Raw genomic sequence first — 22,835 nt, forward strand, 5'->3', positions numbered from 1 at the left:
TGATTCTGGTTCTGATCCAGCATTACATCTAGTTAAATGGTATTCATGGTGATTAGGTAACCCTTCCTGGCTGGGTCACACCTGGCAGAGTGACTGCATATGGAGTTTCACTTCTCCCTCATACTCTCCCTCCTGATGGGTGAGATAGGTGTGAATGGAATTCCAGCAGTTCTTTACAGTTCCACACAACTCAGTCTGAAGGATTTTATCTGATGCCTACTCACAATGATATGCTTTCCACGTGTTCGGCTTCATTGGGAAAGAAGCATGAAGCCCTTCACCTTGTGTCTCAGCAGCTTTAATGCTTAATGATGGAGGGGTTGATTACTTATAGGGGCAAACTAGAGGCTGCGAACCACATGTGAACGCACACAGGTGCAACTAATAACATTAGTGATGGCTCAATTTCATTTTGCCGTGCCAGGAGAGCCTGCAGTCACATTAAAGCTCTGCACATTGAAGCTCTGCAAGTGAAACTGGCACACATCGCAAGTAAAAGTTGTATTGTAAGTCACAGATCAAACCCTTCATGACAGGGCCTCTCTGCACCACCAGTGTCAGTGTAACTATTTGAAAGGTTAATGTATAATTTATATTCCTATAAGAGTGGAAGGATTACAGCATGGTGTCATGAGCTTGCATGTATTGTTAAGTGTAGGGTGGTGAACCTGAAAGTAGGTTTTGCTGAAGAACACACAACACAGACAGAGAAAAGGAAGTGGGAATATTGGTGTAATCTGAACAGCAAAGAAAACTCACTCTATATACTTTGAATGTCTAATCTCTGTTTGAGAGCATATGATGTGGACACATAATTTTTTCTTTCATTCTGCTCACATTTCAGTTAATCTGATGTGAATTATTAAATGTGCAGAACACAAGGCCAAAAATAGCACAGCTTCATGAGTCAGAGGGAGGATGTGTCGCACTGCTAGCATTAGGCACCAAATGGAGTTGCAGAATTGAGCAAATGGAAAGGCCTGTCTTGCTGTGAATTTATGGCAGTGTGATTCACTGTAATCTTTCAAGCATGAAGCCTGCCAAAGCACCCCCATACCCTTCTCCTCCAAGAATCCTCATCAGGGAATTGTCCACTGTTCATGATCTACAGTGAGCTGTGGTTTTAAAACCTGGGAGGTCAGCTCTGAAGTGAAGTTCCACTTTGCCAGAAATTACCTCCTTTTTGTCGTGTTAGTGAGCTTACCTCTGAGAGTCAAGGGATTGAAAAACATGCAGCTGCAAGTCTATTTTTCTGCAAATCCGTCCCTTTTCTCTTCTCAGCTTTCACTGCTTCATGTTTCCTTGTTGCATGCCCACCAGAATATATCCAAGCAGCCTTGGACTGTTTGTGTGTTTTGCCTGCCCAGTGAGTTGCATGTCTTCCTGTCTCAGTTGCTTGTGTACCGTCTCAAACCCCAGTCAAAAAGAAAGCCCCGGGGACTCAAGTAGGTTCGGAGGCTAAGTCAAAGCTTATGGGAACTAATCTTCACCAGCGTGCTCTCTTCCTCTCACATCTCCATGAACTGGGGTCATCTCAAGTGTCCTGAGCTCAGATGTGATGTCTGTGAGGAATGCAACCCACAGCGACTGATTCTCATGTTGATGGTAGAAGAAAATGAAATATGACTGGTGCGAGTGAAAGTGTTCAGTGATAATAGTGTATGACTAATGAAAATCCAAATCAGATTAATCAATTATTAAACATTCACTTCAATTTATTTGCCAAACATTTTAATGTGGTCAACCAAAAATAATATAATAATATTCTAAGGACAATTTTCCTAGCTGTTCTCAGTCAGATTTTGGAGAGCTCAGCTGTGAAATACCATCATATTGCAACACAATCTTTCCCTCTCAAAAACTTCAAATTTCACCTTTGGGCTGTTGTGGTCAGATAAACTACTCAAATTCTTTGGCCTTCTTTGCCAGTGGTGATGTTGCACTTGTTATTAACAGCTGTATTCATTCTACCTTTGGCACAACAGTTGCTATTTATTCTATTATGAACACCATTTCTTTTCTTATATTTCCTATTGTCTTCTATATGCTGTGCTAATGTTGTATTTTTATTTTTTTTTTGCCATATCACCTTTTAGAAACTCACTAGTACTTAATTATTTGTGCTGCATGTATCTTGATATAAGCTTGGGTTTTTATTAGGATAGCTAAAGCTGGTTGCATAAAAAGACGGGTTCGCAGCTTTTCCTTGATTCAAATGACCTGAAAGGTTAGCTCGGATACCCATCTGACAATTGCCTCCTAAATGCATAATTGAACTTATTATACCAGGATTGGTTTTAGAGTCTCAGTGTGCCTATTAATTCCAGCAGTTAGTCAGTTTAGCTGCCGCTAAATTCACTGGGATTAATCTAGCATTCATTTATATTGCAGAGCAAACAAGCTGTCAGTTAATAATGACATTATGATGCACTGTTATTTTACCACAAGAGACACACATGCATTGTAACGTGTGATTTAATCATATTTTGATCTTCTTGGTTACCAGGAATGATTGCACTGCGTAGCTTCTCTGTACTGTTCTATATCCAGCTTCTCTTTCATTCTGTTGTGATAACTCCTCAGCCGTACTGAGGACATATAACACTCTGTTCTCCACCAACACAGCATTCCACAGGGTGAAAGTTTTCTGTAAACCCCTGAATTCTCACAAGCAAAAAAAAGAAAAAAAAGAAAGTGTTCCTCATGCTGTGCAGCCCGTCCACTCCTTCATAGTTGAAGCTAACAATATTTACAGAAAAGCTGTCCTGATCACAATTTCTACCCACCTCACAGGACTGAAAGATTCAAGTCATCTTTATTTGCAGGTTCATTTATCATCTGAAAAGGCTTCATCAACCTGCCATGCAATTAGAGCTCATAATTCTGCTGCGCTGCTTTTGCACGTTTTCCCTCGATTAAGATGTGGTGATCTCATATTGACGTGAGCTGTGAATCGTTTGGTGTCTACAGTTTGATTGCTCTCATATACACTTCACGTCAAACGCCATCCAACCAAATATGGTTGAAAAGAAGACTGAGCAGATTGACACAATCACCGAGGTACTTTATATGAGCACTCTAATTGGAGGTGTTCTTTTCATTATGACTACAGCCGGATTTAGCCTAGAAGGACAAATAAAGCCAATAACCGGCAAAAACTGCAATACATGCTGAAAGATTCACAGTGTGGACAGTGTGTTCTTTCATTCAGCTGTATATATACACTGTTCCCTGTTCATAATTTATGAGAAGTTAGCTTTAGCTACTTTGGCCCGCCAGTAACAGTAATATTATACCTCAGGGGTGTATACTGTATATTATGGCAACTTGAACATCCCATTCAGGCACATTTGAAGACATATATAGTAAAACTACTCTTCTTTTAACAACATCTGATATAGAGGAGTTTAACTTACTGGTTAGAAATTCTTAAACTGAGATCTGCCTATACCTCCTTGCTGTCACCCTCAACTACTCAGTCACTGAAAACTCCACGATCTCATCTTAACTTCAAAGATTTCAGTACTGGATATTGAAATTTTTCTAGGTGGACCAGGATTGGCCTCTAAACTAGTGGCGTCATCTTGCTCAGTAACAGTTTAAACTTAGATTCTGGGTGAGCTCTGGTCTTGCATAGATAGAAGGATCTGCATAGTGTCGCTGTGTCAGTGTTGCAGAATGGTCTGGTTGCACCTCATTATCATTCTACTTGTTTGTATTTCTTTAAGCCAATCGCAATCGTCTTGGGCGGTGCTAAGCCGAGGGTGCATTGATGGTGATGCTCCAACATGGTGCCAGGGGGAAAAGTTTATGTGGAACATTTCCATTTGCACAGGCGAGTACTGTCATTAAAATGTCTAATTTACTGAAAGAGCCAAGGAGGCCTGTCTTACCATCCAAGAAGTCTTGCTATTTTGGCTGTGTAGGCTGCTAGTTCAGATTATTACTCCACCAAGGAATGTGGCGGAGTTCAGTGTACGTTTGTCTGTCTGCCTACTATTCCGACTGTGTGCAACATTATTCAAAAATGGACTAACAGATTTGGATAAAATTTTCAGGTAAGGTCAGAAATGACACGGCGTCACTGTAACTATGAGAACAAGTGAATGCTATGTCAGCTGCCTGCTGACGATCACGATTGTGATCCTACTACATACCACTGCAGACTTATTGGGACTTATCTCAGAAATAATACGAGGAATAATTGATTAAATTGTGGGGGTGTTTCCGAGTCCCATCAGTTCCCACCGCCTGCTACATGTTTAGGTTATGCAACTAACTAATAAACAAATGCTGCATTTCTGAAAAAAACAAAAACCCCAAAAACCCAGAAGGCTGCATTTCTGACAATGCCATATGGAGGACTGAACAGCCTTGGTGGAGTACTGCGCTCCCTGAGTGCTTTTCTTGTGCTGTTGTTTCCTGCATAAAAAAGGGGATTTTAAATACAGTGACAGAGATAGCAAAATTGTGCATTTATTTTTAATATATCTATGCAGGTATTACTGGGGAAACGCCACTCTTTCACTTTTGAGAATACTGCTCCCTGATTTTTAGCCACATAACATGTTGTTTTAAAGCTGTATTGACGACTTGACTAAAGGCCTACAGTTTAGAGAAACAATGGCACTTTTGCTGTTTCATCCTGTATGTCACCTTATTGTTAAACCAATAACATTTACTGCTGAGGCTGCCAGTTCTGTCAGCCAACATATCAAAAACATAGTTTCATACAATGCTGTGCTAAGGTGGGCTGACAATAAATTAATAGCTACTCTGTTAAACCAGGATTTAACATTTAGATCTAAATGTACTTCTGTTGCTAGAAACACTTTCAACAGGAACAAAACTGCCCGCTATCATAGCACCTTTCCCAGAAATTGCATCTCTTTCCTTCCCCTTTTTAAATTGTTCATGCTGCACCATAAAAGCAATGCTGTCTTTTAAATGTTTTATTCTCTGTACAAGTGGCTGTGTTTATCAAAGCTTACCCAGACAGTAGCACATTTGTCTCATAAGTCCTACTTTGTCAGCACAGAGCCTTTATTACTGCAGGTTTATACAAATTAATATGCATGACTGACTTTGCAGTCAGCCTGCGAGTTTACAACAAGGTTTGTTGTTATCCAGTAATGATCGATTGTGAATGCACCGCATGTATTTTTTAGATTGCATCAGCGATCGTTAATGTATGATGTCAACAGGAAATGCAAAGCAAAAACGTAGCTTGAAAATTTTCAGAGAAACATGTTTTCTCTCTTGCATCTGGATGTGGCTGTGACTCATTTATAACTAATCAAAACTGACCTTTGAAGAACTAAAAATACTCTATCAGTCAATCAGTGAATCACTGGACACACAACAGAACTGATTTTATACGTCACCTATCTGGAATGAAGAGAGCTGGTTGAGCAGCTTGGTGCAGTGAGCAGCAAATCTATTCTGAGCACAGAATCCTTCGTAATAATAAGAAACTTCAAGGAGAGGGCCAGGAAGGTTTCCAAAGAGCCAAAAGCAAAGAAAAGTCATTACGGCACAGATACCTGCTGATACCAAATGCTCTTTTGCTTTATTGATTTCTCATCTCTCACAGGTTTTGTCACTGTCACAGCTCATGGTTTAAGATTTACACACTTTCACAGTTCTTCAGAAACTGATCAATGAAACAAGAAACGTTTTTTGGATTGCGTATTGAACAAGAAGCACAAAGTATGTGTGATATACAATTTTGTCTGTAAAATATTTCTTTTCTATGTCCCCAGCAAGCAGAGACTGTTCTCACATTTGTTAACATCATCAACTAGTTCTAATGCTATTTTTAAAAAAAAACTTGTTAACCCAAAACTTACAGATTATTTTAAATATGTCATTTTAAATAAAGTGAGACATAACATTTGTCCAAGAAGAAGGTTCTCAAATAAACCTTGAAAAAAAATGTCATCAAGGCCTCAGATGATGGTAATGTGACATGCTAACAAATGTAGAACATTTAGCCTGTCATATGTTCAGGAAGTTGTGGCAATGTTGTTACAGAATGTTCTTCCATAAAACATCCCCACAATGTTGCATGGAAAAAAAGGACATTCTCAAAGTACCAAGTGTTTTATGAAGAACGTTTTAAGAATGTCTTTAAAGTTTATTCTGCCTTTTAGAAGAACATTCTGGGAACTTAAAAAGAAAACTTCCCTCTGAAAATATTACTAGAACTTTGTAGAACTTTGTTGTAACAAAAAACTTCCAGCTGGATCTTCATTTTCAAGCGTTCCTCACAAAAACAATCATTTTTTCTTGCAGACCACAGGAGTTGCTGGGGTCAGTACAACGAAGCGAGTTCAACATACCCGGGGTATCTACCCCAGTAAGAGGCAAACCACTGTCGTAGTACAGAAACACAGAGTTAAACCTGAAGTTACCTCGATAAACTCAAATCCTGCTTTATAATACAGGCCCCTGGTCTGCCACTAGTTTGTTTCTGTTGCTGTATGACTTCACACAAGGGTGGACCAGAAACTTTCATGTTCTTCAAGGTCAAATGACTTTTCCTGTCAAAGAGTCGGGTCGCTTTGAAGAGCTTCAGGTTTTCTTTAGAAAGGGCATTTCTGATTCCAAGGTAAAGAGCTGAAGACATACAAAACATAGCAGATGCACAGACTTATTTTAAGTTATTTTAAGTTGCTAAAATAGTCTGCTGCTGATCCCATCCACAGCATCTACACTGTTTAGCTTCTGTGCAATGCCTGTAAGCAATACACTGACTATTGTTAAGTACTTCATACAATCCATTTAAAGAAACCAAACAATCCATTTAATTGAGGTGTTTGTCTGTTGTCGCTATGGCTCCATGTAGCTACAAGTTCACTACCTGTCCAATATAGTCCATCTTAGCCAAACCCTCCTCTTACTTTATTTTCAAAGTTTCTCTTCTCCCTCATTTTTCGCTCCAAATAAGGATTGCCGAATTTTCAGCAAAAAATCTGAAAGCTTTGGTCTTGATTGCATGTTGTTTGTGACATTATGGCAGCTATCTGGCTGCACAGATAGTTCATTAGACGGATATTTAGTCATCAACACGATGCCATAGATGGCAGCACTGAGCGCTGAGGGGCATACTGTTAATTCTGAAGCCGCATTAAAACACGAAACTTAATTAAGCCGTCATTACACAGATGACCCGGCTAAAAACATCCTAGCAGGCTGAAGAGGAATAATTATAGTCACGTTTTCTTGTCATTTAATACCTGGTTTGTTTACAGGAGTAACATAAACCACAGTTCTGCCCTCTTTGTAAGTCAACCTCTAGAGTACAGAGGTAAGTCAGGTTTGATTTACATGGAAATATAAGACTACTGCAAAGTGTCCAGAATCTGTTAGCAGCGTCGAGATATTTGTTGCAAATAATGATGTTCCAGTTCTTTTGCATATTTTCATCTTATTCCACTTCTTTCTCTTTCAAACCTTCACATTTTACAATTGTGTATGCCCAACCATTTTCCCTTTTTGTTTATGTCCCTCTAATAAATCTAAGGAAAATATATTGAATGTAAGACTGAAGGACAAACAAACAAACAAACAAACAAGGTCAACAAAAATGGAAAGACATGATGGAGAAATTCCTGTTATATATTTATCTGCTCTGAGTTCAGCTACATGGTTTTATCTGTGTTTTTCTGCCATTAGTCTACCGTTTTGTAAAGAGTTCCATGTTTTGCTCTCTTCAGTCATTGTCTGCCAGAAACCAGAGAACGGCAGTTGCCTTTCATATGCAATCTGAAGATGTGACCCATGATGAATGGAAAGGATTACATGAGATGTTGTCCCTGTGCTTGTTGAAAGGAAATTGTTAGATTTCTCTCTAGGATATTGCAAGGTCTTTAATATATGAGATGTCCTGAGGTTATGTGTTGTGATTTTGCGCCATTTAAATAAAACTGAATTACTGAATTGAACCAAAGTTTACTTGGGATATTGTATTCATTGAAAAAAAAAAAAGGGGGGGGGGGTGTGTCAAGAGTAAGCACTGACCTTTTTCAATATGTGAAATGTCTTTAAACAAACTAAAAATTGTTCACGTGTGAGTTAAGCAGCTCAAGGCTGTCTAAGAAAGAACCATACAGTACTGAAATAGTGCATTAACACTCCTGAGTCCAAGTAATATGATGTTCTCATGTTCTTCCTCTTCAGGGATGAATGCAGGATAATAACGAAAATGTTGCCTGACGTACATAGGTGTAGCAAATCTGAGAAGGAGCAGTTGTCAGTCAATCAGAGTGTTACACCCACACGGTGTTGAGAATAGGTCTAATCAGACAAAATAAGCAGAGACACTTGTGAGGGTGTTGTGTAGAGGCTTTGATTCTGCTCTTAAGTGCCTGAACTCCCATTCAGTGCATCACATCTTATACATATGTACATCATGTTTGTGACTGCAGCTAGTACTGACAGAAAATTGTATATCTTTATATACAATTTCATCTTGTTGTGTGAAATGCTCAAACAGATCCAAGTCAATGAAGACAGACACTGGAAGAAATACTAAACCACAGTATGTGTGTAGTCAAGTGCTGGCACATGAGAACACGAAGCCGTAAAAAACAGTGTAATGCCTTTTAGAAACACAGCACTCCTCTTACAAAGACAAATCTGTTAAGCACTTTCAAAGACGGCTCCAGGAGCTGAGGGTATTGCAGAAGTGCCTGCAGTATTCATGTTTGAAGACACTCCATGCATCTTACCACAAAGCTCACCATATTGCAAAGTTCAATAAGCCCCACACAATTGCGGAGGAGCTTATTATATTTGAGTACAGGTGTTGACATAGTCAGAGAGGTGTTGGATCAATCTGCATCAGATAAAACGAAGACGTCACTATCAAATGATACTATAAATAGGCAGATTCAGTGAATGTCAAGGCAAATTCCCATTGTGCATTACAGATGAAGAGACACAGTAGAGACTTCAGGCACCATGCAGTTACAGTGTACTTCTTACCTTTAATTTATATTTTCTCTGCAGTTGAGCTCTTTCCACCACTTCAACTCTAGAGGACATTTTCACTACTGTGGATTTGTACCTGGATTCAGACACTTCATGCTGGAAACCCGATTGATGGCACCTCCTCGGGAAAGCAGACATGGGTGAAGAGAATATTTGAAAAGTGCAATGAAGTCATCGATTGTGGCAATGAGAGGCCTTAGCAGTCAAGTGCCGGTCCTTCATGAAAATGTTGTCAAAGAGGCATTAAACAGAGTGCCTAATACACAAATCTGATGCTTCCAAAAGCTGTGCAACGACCTGGTCAGGTTCTGTTTAACAACGATGTGTGGCTCCCACAAATTTGCTTATTTCACTAATTTGCACAAACAGTTATTCACACTAAATGTGGTATTACAAGGAAGGGAACACAATACCTTAAGAAAAATGGACGGATTTAAGAGGAAGATATCGCTGTGGGTGAATTATGTTTTCAAAAGCAGGCTCGGCACTTTTCCCAGTGCTTGTCATGAGGCCAGACAACTGGACCCCGCAAGCAAAAAAATGCTCTGAAGAAAAATGTCGGAGCCCATCTCACTGATATGCAAGATCGATTTAACAACTGCTTCCCGGAGGAACACTGTGATGACGATGGGGTCTGAGACAGGGCATCCTTTGGGAATCTATATGGAAAGTGTGACCAGCTTGTGGAGCTCTCCTGCGATTGGACGCTGAGGAAGAAATTCAGTGAGTGGAGCCTCCTCCCCACCTCTGGTACAGTGTTCTGATGACTGAGTATCCATCCCTCGTCACCCGTACAATCAAAAATCATCCAACCATTTAGCACTACCTATCTTTGTGACAGTGGGTTTCCAGCTCTGGACTAGCAGAAGCCAAAGCAGAAGAACAGATCAGGCTTTGAACCTGACCTCGGAGGTGCTTTGTCGACCATCACCACAGAATTTGAAATTATTTTAGTTGCTGTCAGAACTAAAATAGAATCCCCACTAATCCCATGAGTTTGCCCCAACTTAGGTGTGTTATGACAGCATTATGAAAAAGGGTTAAAATAAAATGCTAGGAAATACTCCCTATAACACAGTAGAGTGCTGGTCAGTTAAATTTAGATCTTTAAACTTGATGACCAGTACCTGTTTAACTTTTAAACAATATGTCTCTAACTGAAGATAAGTTTTCATTTAATCTAACTAGTTTTTTTTTTTTTAGCTCTTTTTGCACTTTCCTTGTACTTTTTTCTCCTCATTTAATGATTTTCACAATAAACAAAGCCATCATGTATTCTCTCATTGTTGTGGTGAAATAAATTGGAGTGGTTCAAAAATTTTTTTTAAAAATAAAAAATTGGGTCACAACTTAAAAATAAAGAAAAATAAAGATGAAGTGAGGCAAGCTGAGAACCACTGAACTGGTCCATGATTTATAACTACAGAGTATGTTCATGACTAAAAGTTTTTCTCTGTTTTAAATTTTCAGCAGAAACAGCTGCAAGACATTGTTGACAGGACTAGGTTATTATGTACTCTGCAATAGCTCCCTTTAATTAAGCGAGACCAGGAGCAAACAGTAGATGAAAAATGTTCTGGGACTTTTAACTGAGACTATTTAACCTCCACCCTCCCCCATTTAGCCAATCACAGAAAACACTTTTACATACCATCTTGTTCGTCCCTAACATCAATGACCTGCCAGTATTTAACTCCTCCGCCTTCGTTTTGTGTGTAACTGCACAATTACTTTAATTAAAGACTAAAGAAAGCACTTTGCCTGAAGTCTTTACTGTAAGCAAACTTAAAACAGTGTTGGACAAGACACAACAAATTCACAAAAAAGGGAATACAGCTGATAGATAAAGATAACATACCCAAAGGTATTGTGAAGATGAATTAATTTGACATTAAAGAAACCATGTCAGGGTTTAATTACACTGTCGCTCAAGCTTTGAAGAAACAAAGCCCCCGTAGCAAACACAACACAGTAATTAATCTAATGAATGTACAAGACATAAGAACAAGAGTGAACCATATAGCAGTAAATAAACTCTTAATTACAACACATTAATCTCAGACAGTTAGTCTGTGGAGCCAGCTTGGTCAGCAGAGATGATTACAGAACAACTTTAAAAATCACAAACTGACAAGACTAAAGACAATGCATCTGTGACAATGTCAGGTACTCTGCTACTGAAAGGCACCTGTAAGTATTGCCATCCATTAGGAAGCGAACAAAACTTAACTGCTGTCAGCTAAAACAATATTTATTTGAGCATTTTGTGACCTGTCACCTCTATAGGAAAAGGTCAGGCAAGTGTTAGCAAATAATGCTACTCAATCAAGGTAATGAAAGATTGTGATCAAATAAACCAATGTTGGTGGTAGAAAACCAGCAGTTTCAACATCCTGGATGGTGTAGACATAGCTCTGTTAGTGTCATACATTCACTTTAGCATTTGAGCTAAAGGCAATTATCATTTTGCTTAACAGCAAGAGGTGACACTACTTACTAGTCTTACAAAGTCAGACCTTCCTCCACAGCTTTCTGGAGGAGAATGGTCTGACTCAGCCCTGTTTCCTAAAAAAAAAACAAAAAAAACAAAACATTTTTATACAACTACGATGCTTTCTCAGTTGCATTTTGAGATAAACATATTTTATCCAGGGTTACATTTGTGGGACTTGGCACCCGAGTTACCTAGAAATTGGACGAGACACTTCAAAGATGCTGCGAGAGAGTTGTACTTGAACCCAAACCATGATAGTTAGGTAGTTTTGGTGCTTATACCTGGACAAGTAGTGAGTGAAAACAGAACTTAAGTAAAAGAACAATGATTCCACACTGGACACAATCCCCATCTCCTAAATGAAAGTCCTGTTGCTGACTCCTGCACCAAGTAGAAGTATTTCCTACTATGCCATTGCAATACCTTCAGGTTTCCTTCAAAATGTAAATAAGAGTGCAGTTTAGATGTATAGAAATGGAAGAGACAGAGTTGTCTGGCTGCACCCATTATCATTCTGCTACAGGGGAGAAAAACACTATTTGTCCATGTTTTTATTTCTTTAAACCAATCACAGTTGTCTCCAGCAGCACTAAGCCTAGGATGCAGCAATGGTGCCCCTGCAAAATAGTGTCATGGGAACTTGTTTTGGGGAAACATTTGTACACAGGAAGGGGAGCACTGTCACTAAAATGGCTAATTCACTGAAGTGCAGTTCTCAGCATCTAGGTTGCTAGCTCACAGGTTGTCGTATCCTGCAGCAAAGGGGATTTTGATCTTTAACTGTAGCGCACAGAAAGAGGAAGGAGATGAGAATGCTGTGCGAATGTCAAATAAGGTTAGCAAGTCTTTTTTGAAAATGAAACAGGTTTGGCACTGTACACATGCACAGAAGAAGAGAACATCTAAATCTGGCCAATTTCGCGTGCAAAACACAAAACAAGCTATTCATCAGCGTTTTCTGCTGCATCTGAAGACACTCCATCTTGATTGTACAGACCATTTTAACCTCATTCTAGCTTCCAGACAAGAAAAGGGTATTTCTTCACAAAACCACTGCCAGGAGACCTGTTTCTGCAATTTACTGCAACAGGCGAAAACACAGCAAACTTCAACAGACCATCATAAAAGGGCATTGTGTGCACCTCAATCTTCTCCTCTGTTTTCCAGCCACCAAAGCTACTTCCTCCTACTCTTCTCCTTTCCTTTCTTCTTTGCTCCCCTGTCCCCTTGAAGGGCCTCCATTAGTTTCAGTTACTGTCTCTGTATCAGATGGCAAATCAATACTAAATCGCTGCTGGAATCACAGGATACTCTTAGTGTTTGTGCCGCTCTCACCTCCCTCCTCTTTCTTTATGGGCATCTATATTAATTACTGTAAGCTATGGTTACAGCCTGTATTGCATAATGAAGAATGGTTCAGTAATGATTTATAACAGAAAAATACTGGCTGGTTTGTGTTTTCAATGAGCAAAAAGTATTTGTACTCATTTCCAGTCAAGTGTGTGATTGCTGTGTTTATTCTAAGAGGTATTCATTTAATCTTTTTCACTGTGAAAGTTAGACCTTTGATATGGAGTCAATTAACTACATTTGTTTTCTAAAATCCCAAAAGCCTGCATGGATTAAATCTTTGCTTTTTGTTTCACTTGCACTCATAAGTGGATGTCAGCTACATATACTGTACATATCAAAGATGTGCCACATATCAAAGATTATTTACTGCCATTCTATTTTTGGATCTGTGGATTATTCAGAGTAACTAGGGCACTGTCTCTGGAAAATGTGATTTTTTTTCATATCTACTATTTCAACACATTATATCAGGGGTGATAGCAGAAATCTGACAACCTGGGCAAATTCACTTTCATCTTCCGTTTTCTACCGAATTTCGGCACATCCTCAAGCCCTAACGTTTTTCCGAGCTCCTACATCTTTTATCACCACTTTCTTTGAAAGGTTTCTCAATAACGACTCTCTCAGCCTTTTGACCCACAGTGAATTTCACACCGTAGATGTAGAATGAATCATGCTGGGAGAGAGGTGGCACAGAGAAAGCGAAGCTAAAGGGTAAATTGGCTGGAAATCATATGCAAGAGGTGGCAAGGGGCGTTTCATGCATCACATGCTGAGGGGTTGGTGTGTGTGATGTCAGGAAAGAGGTAAGCTCTTGATTTCCTTCACAGGCAAAATCCCACGCTATGTGGAGAGAGGCTGGCAATCTATTTTAATTCGTACATGTCGCTTTCTGCTTGTAAGCAGTTCTGCCCATGTAGGTAGTTTTTGTGCAGGTAAAGAAGCCGCATGCACAAGTCGAATGTAATGTTGATTGTTTTTGTGTTATCTTTCAAGGCACCAGTTTTGTATTGCATGTAAGTTCCTTTAATATGATACACTTCAAAGTGTAATAGAAATTACACGCCTGAGGTGTATTCCAAAAGTGTAATCTGAACTCTTGTCATAGTTGCATGTAGGAATCTGACCTGATTGCAAATCAATGCAAAAAGGATTGGACACACACCAGAGTGGGCAGAATATTTCAAACCTGCATATGCATAATCAAGTCAAGATGAGTTTTAGTGAACAGCTGAGCTCTCAGCCTGGGGTGCAAATTATCCAGGCACTCTGATGAAGGCCGGCAAAATAACAAATACTCCCACTTCTGCTCTCCATCTATACATGTAGTATGGATAACAGAAAAAAATAGGATTATTCAATGCTTTTGTCATGAGATTTCAAAATTTCTTGGCAAGAATATATTCAGTTGACTGCAATTAACTTTGGTACTTTGGAGCAGTTTTAGTTTATTGTTACCTTGCAGACATTGAAACAGAGAAGAAAATCCTATGTGCCATAATCGACTTTTCACAGGTGCAAATTGAAAATGCCGTGCTATACCAAAGGTTATGTGCAGACTGCAGGCAAATGTGGGCCAAATGATATGTTTTGCTCATATGTGCTCTGTTTTTTTCTTTTTTATCACAGTATAAACAGCACCAACAGCACAGTATCATATATATTTGGTCCTAAATCATATACAGGTTTGATTTTTTGCAATGCAACCTCAGTCTGCACAGTCATTTCCGAATTTATGGGACTTTTACATGTTTTGCTGTGACAGTCATGTAGAGAGGCGCTGATAGATGTCGTTAAAAGTAGCCCTTGACACCGTGAAATTTTATATAAAATCTGCTTGAGTGAAATCATTCACTTTCCAATCCCATTGCTCCTCAAATAAATTAAAAATTTATCTGTCTTCCTTCTCATCCTCATCCTCTTAATCATCTCCTTACAAATCCACTGGATTCTACAGCACATCGGCTTATTCACTTGAGTACAACAGTGTGTTGTGTATTGAGACGTCTTTGGATTGATCCTTTTGTGACCGTGACCAGTTCAAACTGGAATCTGATTTTGGCCGCATTTCATCAGAACTGAGTAAAAATTGTGCATTTGAGGCTCAATGTTGCCAAAGTGTGTGTATTTCATGAGCAAACTGGACTTGGTGGTTCATATCTCATATGTTTCATGTCTCTTAATTGGACCCTGTAGCAACACACCCACGCCAAACCCATGTTGTTTCTCCAGATTACTGCTGACACGAAACAAGCCCACTGACATAAATGTTTTTAGCCTATGAAATTGGCCTGCCACAGGCTATTTACATTGCCTTCTCCCTTTTCTTTTAATCTTGTGCCCATGTTGTGTGGTTGTAAAGCTGAAAAAACACACACCAACATACATGGACACATGAAATGGATCACATGAAATTTAGAAAAAAATATAAAGCATTTATATCCTCAAAAAAGAAATGCAGTCTGTTCTACATTGAACAACGGGGCACAAGTGCAAGATACCAGAGGATCAAGAAAGAAAAAAAGTAAAACAACATTTAAAAAAAAAAAAACAAACATGGTGAGAATTAGTCCAGTCTGATGTATGCAACCTTAAGCAAGACTGATAAGGTTAGTTTTAATTGGGAAATGCTATATTTGAATTGATGGACATGACGCCACCAGACATTTTGTCGATCACTGAAAGGGCAGCTTAGTTTTTCTGTGTATTTTAATTATGAAGATAATTATTCAATGACGATGCATCAAAACAAAATGGAAAGGACAAGCATCATCTTAGTACTATATTTATGTTTAGTGCAAATCAAAAATCTGACTCTAAAACTGACAGCACACCTGGCTGGATGCCTGCCTCTGCCCATTGACACAAATTAGCTCACTCCCTGTAGCTCTTATCCACAGTAAGCAATGTCTGCCCTCGCTGCATGCTCCCAGTCATATCAATAGAAGCGTCTCACACTTATTTCAGTGAAGAGAAACTCACTATGTAAATCTACTGTTGGAAATACCGTGACAACCTTTCATGTGTTGCCAAATTTTAGAGGTGTTTTGACACACCGTTTCCTTCTGGGCCTCTCAAACTCAGGGTAACACTGATGGCAGAACTCAGCGCTGGAGAGTGACCTGTGCTGAAATCTCATCCAAGATTCAGAGCTGGAAATATGCCTTGTCTAGCTGTGTAGCATTAATCAGGAGAGCCAGAGGTTTGGAAATGTATGCCTGTGAAATGTCTGCCACCCTGCTCCTTTCACAGAGGTGCAAATCATTCATCACTTGGCTGTTTTCTTACTGAGCTAAGCAGTCACATCACTGTTCAAATGCACCTAATTACATACAGTGGCAGGTGAAGGTGCAGTGCTCATGCAGACTGATGTTCAACACAGATTCAGGTTATCTTCAGTGTAGTAATTTGAAATCTGTTCTTGGTCCCCTTATCCTGGAAAATATTTATCCTCCCCCTGTCAGTGCAAACGGGTTAAAAGTTATGTGCATGCATGTCTGTTGTCACCTTATCTTCTGGGCAACATTAAGGCATATAATAAATATATAATAATAATTTAGCGTGCACACCCTAATAAGCAAATATATCCAATTAGTACAGAGTAAACCATCAACATGTCAGTCTGCAAACACTACACAGTATATCAGAGGGCAAAGGTTCTCAATAAACGAGGTTATAAATGTTGGAACTCGGGGAGACCAGGACCAGATGAACCCGAGGGTGAATTGTCCTGGCTACTGTTTACATGTTATTGTGCACATTTTTTTCCTCACTGAACCAAACATTACCCTCTTAAACCCTGATCAGCAAATGAAGCTACATTTGGGCATATTCTGGATATGGCATATTTAGGGCTATCTTTTGGAAGACTATGGGGCATATTTTGGCATATTTTTGGGTAAATCTTTTTATAATCTGATCACATTTTTGAACAAGTCAGGTATGTATTGGCATACCAAGAACACATTTTGGTATTTTTCAGGTTCATTTTGGAATTTCCTGGCCATATTAAGATACATTTTGTCATATTAAAGGCACATTTTGGCTTCGTTCTGTCATTTTCTGGGCACATTTTGTTGTAGTTGGAGCACATTGTGGCATTTTTGTCCATATTTTTGCATTAAATTCTCCAGTAGGCCAGCAGAGCCATATTAGGCTCCATATGGGCTTAAGAGGGTGAGGAAAAACACATTATCTCAATGTAATTTACACACATATACACACTGTTTGGTCAAAGGAGCATTTCATGCAGTCCAAATGGAAAAAAAAAACATAATTAGGGAAATAGTGCGTAATTTAATTCGAACTGGTTAAATACTAAAGCGGTGGTGGCAGCAGCGGCTGGGTGTGGGCAGGGTGGCATCTTAGAACACCTTCAGTTTTAAAAGTGCTGCTTCATCCCTGACCACTGGCATTTCTTATTTCCACTGCTGTTAGCATAAATGAATGTGATTTAACATGGCTAAATTAGTATTACAGCTATCAATCAGTTAATTTGACTTTATTTTGTAACTTTTGAACAAATCAAATGCAATTTGACGAACTTGACAGTTTGATTAAACAACAAAAATGGGCAGTAATAGACAGTTTCAAATGTGTGTTGTCCTCTTATTACAGGAGTGAGTGACAATGTCAGGAATACAGTCCAAATTCAAAAATGAGTGGATGGAAGACCCCCAGTTCAGGGACTGGCTAGGAGAGGTGTCAGGAGATATACAAAGGGCATACTGCAAGTTTAGCAGAAAGTCGTTTGATGTTGGCAACATGGGTTTGTCAGCTCTAAAGAGTCATGCGCGACTCTATACAAATATTTTTAAATGAATTACACCAGAGAAAGTAAGAGAGAAGAGAAAGTTGAGTTGGGAATTACCTAATTGAACAATGTAACTCCAGTTTGAAGTGCTACACTGTAATCTGTGGGTGTGTTTGCATTATTCTATGATATATTTTTCATAATTATTTTTCATAGATAAATTATAGCCATAGACTGCACATCAAATGTCTGATTAATAAATACGGAAAAAATCTGGGTAAATGCAAGTTACAACTGTAGTAAAGAACACTTTCAAAGAATGAGGGGGACAGGAATGTATTAGTGTATGATGTGATAACGTATGTCTGTACCGGCTGAAAATGTCCTGGAAAAGTCATAGAAAATAATTTCAGGGAAAGAGTGGGAACCCTGAACATGTGAGATTTGCATTTCCTCGTTAAAAATGGGTGTAATATGGGACCTTTAAAGCAAATGTAATGTGCTTCGACTCACATCTCAGCAGACAACAGCACTCCTAGTCAACAGTAACGGGAGCTGCACTGCTACAAACTACTGATTTGGTTAGTGGCAATGATGAATTAGTATCACCATTTAACTCTGGTAATACACAAAATAATCTGTTCACACATGTAATGACCACAGTCACAATACGCTTTAGGTGACATTGTGCCATGCAGAGTGACTTTGTGTTACATGTTATTTGTGGAACGTCTTATTTTGTTAGGCTGAAGGAAGTACAACGTTTTAGTTAATTAGTCAAGACAATTATGACAACAATGAGGATTTAACCACATCCAACCCCCAACCCCCCCCCCACCCCCCCCCCCCCCCAAAAAAAAAAAAAAAAAAAAACTCCTCAGGCACAGACATCCTCCTGGGATGAAGTATAGGAGTTGATACCAACATTGTCTATGTAATGTATTTTTCAAATATGATTTTTCATTTTAACAGCATACTTTATATGAAAATAGAAATGAGAGCTCCTGGGTAACGTCAGTGCCGTGCCCAGTTCTGACCATTTTGACAAGAGGTTGTTGTTAATATTGTGATTTGTTTTCTTCTAGCTTTGTTCGGCTTTAGGCAAAAACATCCAATTTCATTTGAAGGAAACAGACTTTTTTTTTTTTTTAACCCATCTCTTCTAGTCTGCAATGATTTGGTGCTTCCTTATCCCTACTTGTTTCCAAAAACAGAATTGACAAAACAAACTTGTTTACCCTCAAATGAGCATTTTACTTTCCATTATCTGTGGAAGCCTGCTTTCAAAAGTCGTAACTGTGCTATCCTTTATAACACACGTCATAGCAAATAGCACAACAGGGGCTCATGTTGGTGTTTTTCTGTTGTCTGATGGGAGCGGATGATTCACAGCGATTCTTGCCATATGAGGTCTGTTTTGCCCTGGCTGGATGAAGGATGTTTTGAAAAATGTCAACAATTGGTGTCTTCTCTGGGGAGCAGGGTTATATTATTTAAAATTTTAAAAAAGCAGCAAAAACATCTGTGTCTATCAAACCCCGTATCGAACTCCCACCCTGTGAGCCGCACAGTATGCGGCGTGATTCACACTCACTCCGGGATTTATTGTCAGCCAGGAGGGAATGTTGCTTTAATGTATCATGTCCAAAGGTGCTCTAATTTAACACCTTTTAGCGTGTCTAATCTTTCAAGCTCGGGGCAATATTTCACTCTGACCTGTAATCCTAACCAGGAGATTTTAGTTGCCAAGGGAACCAGAACTGTCTTAAATCATACCTCAGTTGCCATGATGTGACACTGCAATAAATCCAAATGACAATTGTGAGCATTTCTGTTTAAAATACAGCTATAAAAATAAGAAGCTACAGTCGGATGGATCTGAGAAGCTTCATGACCAATTTGTTTTTAGCTTAATGGTGAAGTATAAATGCTCTCAGTGATGCCATCATGCTGGTTATTAGTGCAGCATATAATATTTACTATCTATAGTTTAGTGTTGGAGCGCCAAACATTTGCTAATTAGCAATAAACATTAAGCAAAGGTGGAAATTCTGACCTGATGATGTTGCCAGATGAAATCCATATTCCTTTAGAAACGTTACCTGGGAACTATGAAGGTTTGCACAACATTTTGTGTCAATCCATCTTGAGATAAATGTGAAATTCTGGTGGTTCTGGTGGTGATACATGAAAAATCAGAGTAGAAATGATCGGTCCCCCCAACATAAAAACCATCACCAGCCACTGAGGGCCAGCCTACAGGAATCTTAATGTTAACTTTGACTCAACTCTGACATTTGACAAGCACTTGAAGTCTGTGGTAAAAGAGCTGAGCTGCTCTCAGCTGAAGGACATTGTTGGATTAAGATCCCATTTCTGAGTGACATGAAGACTGTGACCACTTCAATCATTTCCTCAAGGCTAGACAACTCTAACTCTCTGGACCGGAGTACTGGCTGGTTCTCACTGTCTCGTCTGCAGCTGTGCAGCACTGTTCTAAACATTCTATATGAATAAGTTTCACTAGAATTGGTGTGATTTATCCTCTTGGGGCGATGAATTTAAAGGCAACGTACCCTACCCAAAAGGCACATCATTAGCATGGCTAAAGACTGCCAATGACTGTCAACATACTAAATGAAGGAGTGAAATCTGTGAAAAAATACTGTGGTTTGAAAGTTTTCCTTCTTATTTCCCTTCATTATCTTATCGTATTTTGCTCATAAAAATGTTCCATGGCAACATTACACTTCCCCTACAACAAATGTTGTTAATGCAAAATGGTGGCACGAGAATGTTTCAAAAGATTAATCTAGCCTCACTTGATGTTCATTTACTGATTTCTTGGTATTTCATGTATCATACGCGGCAAGTTAGATTGAATGCATTTTAAGAATGTCTGGGAACATTTGCTGGGAAAACATTTTCTAATGAAAGCTGCTACTTTAAAGCCAATTTAAAATCTCATTGGGACACTTAATTAAAATCATATCAGTTCTAACAATAAAGACTGAATCTTACCACAAGTGATAAAGGCTCAAAGCATGTTTCTCTTTTACTGTTGAATACGCGTCGAAGTCACTCTAAATAACAACCATGGATTCATATATTTCACTCAAGAAAGACTGGAACTGGTGGGACCAAGCAAGGTAAACTATAACTTCTTACAAATGAATCTGATATCTGAATCTGACGGCTATTGTGTTTCCTCTATTGTAGCTCATCTACATTTAGATCAAATCTGAATTTCTTCTATTTTTCCTAATAATACAGCTGCCATCTATCTGTGTCATTCTATGCTTCGTGTGGTCTGACAACATGGAATTACAGCAATGTGAGGGAGAAAGAGATGACTGACAGTGACTGCTTAAGATAACACATTAGCTCTGCCAAGATCAACACACATTTCATAATTATCTCCCTCTTCGTGTCCCCTCATTCGTCATTACGTACAGTTCTTTGGTAAAGCTCTTCTGCCCTCTGGTGTGAGACATACAATGCAGTAATTTATCATCTTAGCAGCTCTATGCTGCATCATGGTCAACTTCAAACTACTCACCATTAGGGAAATTAATTAGAAATTGATCAAAGGCAAGACCAGATCCATTTGAGACCAAAACCACTGATGTTTATAATGGAGAGTCGGCTTTGATAAAACACTGGAAAGGTCCCATCCTCCCTGCAACACTCTCTACCCAGCAAAACATTACATTCTGTCACTGTTTTATTGTGAAACAAGGTTAGATAACATTTAGGTGCACACAGAACGCAGTTAACCGATTTTGTCATTTACCTCCAATGACTGTGTTCAGGGAATGAATTGCCTTGTGAAAGTAATCTGAGCCAAAGAACACTTAAGACGTTTCTGATTACAGCCTACCACCTAGTGGCAACATAATATACCAAGCTATACACGAGAGTTTGAAATTCTCAGAAGAACAGCACACAACAGAACCAGAATCAGAAATACTTTATTGATCCCCAAGGGGAAGCTGCATACATAATAGTTGCTTCCCCAAGAAATATAAACAGTAGAAAGTACATAGATAAACATGAGTAGGAAAATATGACCTAGAAGTACACTGCCGTTCAAAAGTTTGGGGGCACTTCGAAATGTCCATATTTTTGAAAGAAAAGTGTCATTTTTCAATGATGATTACATTAAATTAATCAGGAATACAGTCTAGATATTGTTAATGTGGTAAATGACTATTCTAGCTGGCAACAGCTGATTTTTAATGGAATATCTCCATAGGGGTACAGAGGAACATTTCCAGCAACCATCACTCCTGTGTTCTAATGCTACATTGTGTTAGCTAATGGTGTTGAACGGCTAACTGATGATTAGAAAACCCTTGTGCGATTATGTTAGCACATGAATAAAAGTGTGAATTTTCATGGTAAACATGAAATTGTCTGGGTCACCCCAAATTTTTGAAGGGTAATGTGTAAACAGAAGTAGAAACAGTATAGGCATAAAGGTAAAATGTGTTTTTTTTAAGAAAATAAAGACCAAGATACATACTTATTTTATTATGTTGTTACATATTATTGAGTGTTAACTCAAGAAATTAAGTGAGAAATTATTAATTGTTTGCACTGAAACATAACGACACACATAAAGACAGTTGTATGCTTTCATTAATTTTTGCTGTTAATCTAAGATTCCGCAAGTACAGTATGAAGCCAATAGTCCAGGAAATACATAAATATTCATAATATTCCATAATACCAAACCTTGTGAAACCTTGATATATGTAATGTGATTAATGTGTCATGATTTTACAGATAAATTAAAAAGGAATAATCAGAAAAATCTTCTGTATAACAAATGTTAAATCCACTACAAAATGATTTTCCCCTGTGTTTGTGTATCCTCATCTCTTTAGACTGCAGTGTATCTACACTTCACTGGTGCGTGGATTTGACCTATTTGAGAAATGGCCCCTAGTGTCCCATATTTTTTTCATTAAAATGCATTCAGGAACATATTGATGGAAGAAATGACATCAGAATAAGGCGACATGAAGTCTTTGGGCTGTGATTGAAGAGATAAAGCATCTAAACCTTAGAGAATGACTAAATTAGACCCCAAAGGGAGGAGACATATTGCATGACAGTTATTAGTGTGACAGTTATTATCCTGACAGTGGTAAATCCCCAACAGCTCACCATGACAGCTGTCACGTATCTGCAGTCATGAAATCATCATATTAAAATAGAGGAGCTGCTGTTCTGTTA

This window comes from Amphiprion ocellaris, chromosome 4 (assembly GCF_022539595.1).
Source record: "Amphiprion ocellaris isolate individual 3 ecotype Okinawa chromosome 4, ASM2253959v1, whole genome shotgun sequence".
Classification (NCBI taxonomy): Eukaryota; Metazoa; Chordata; class Actinopteri; family Pomacentridae; genus Amphiprion; species Amphiprion ocellaris.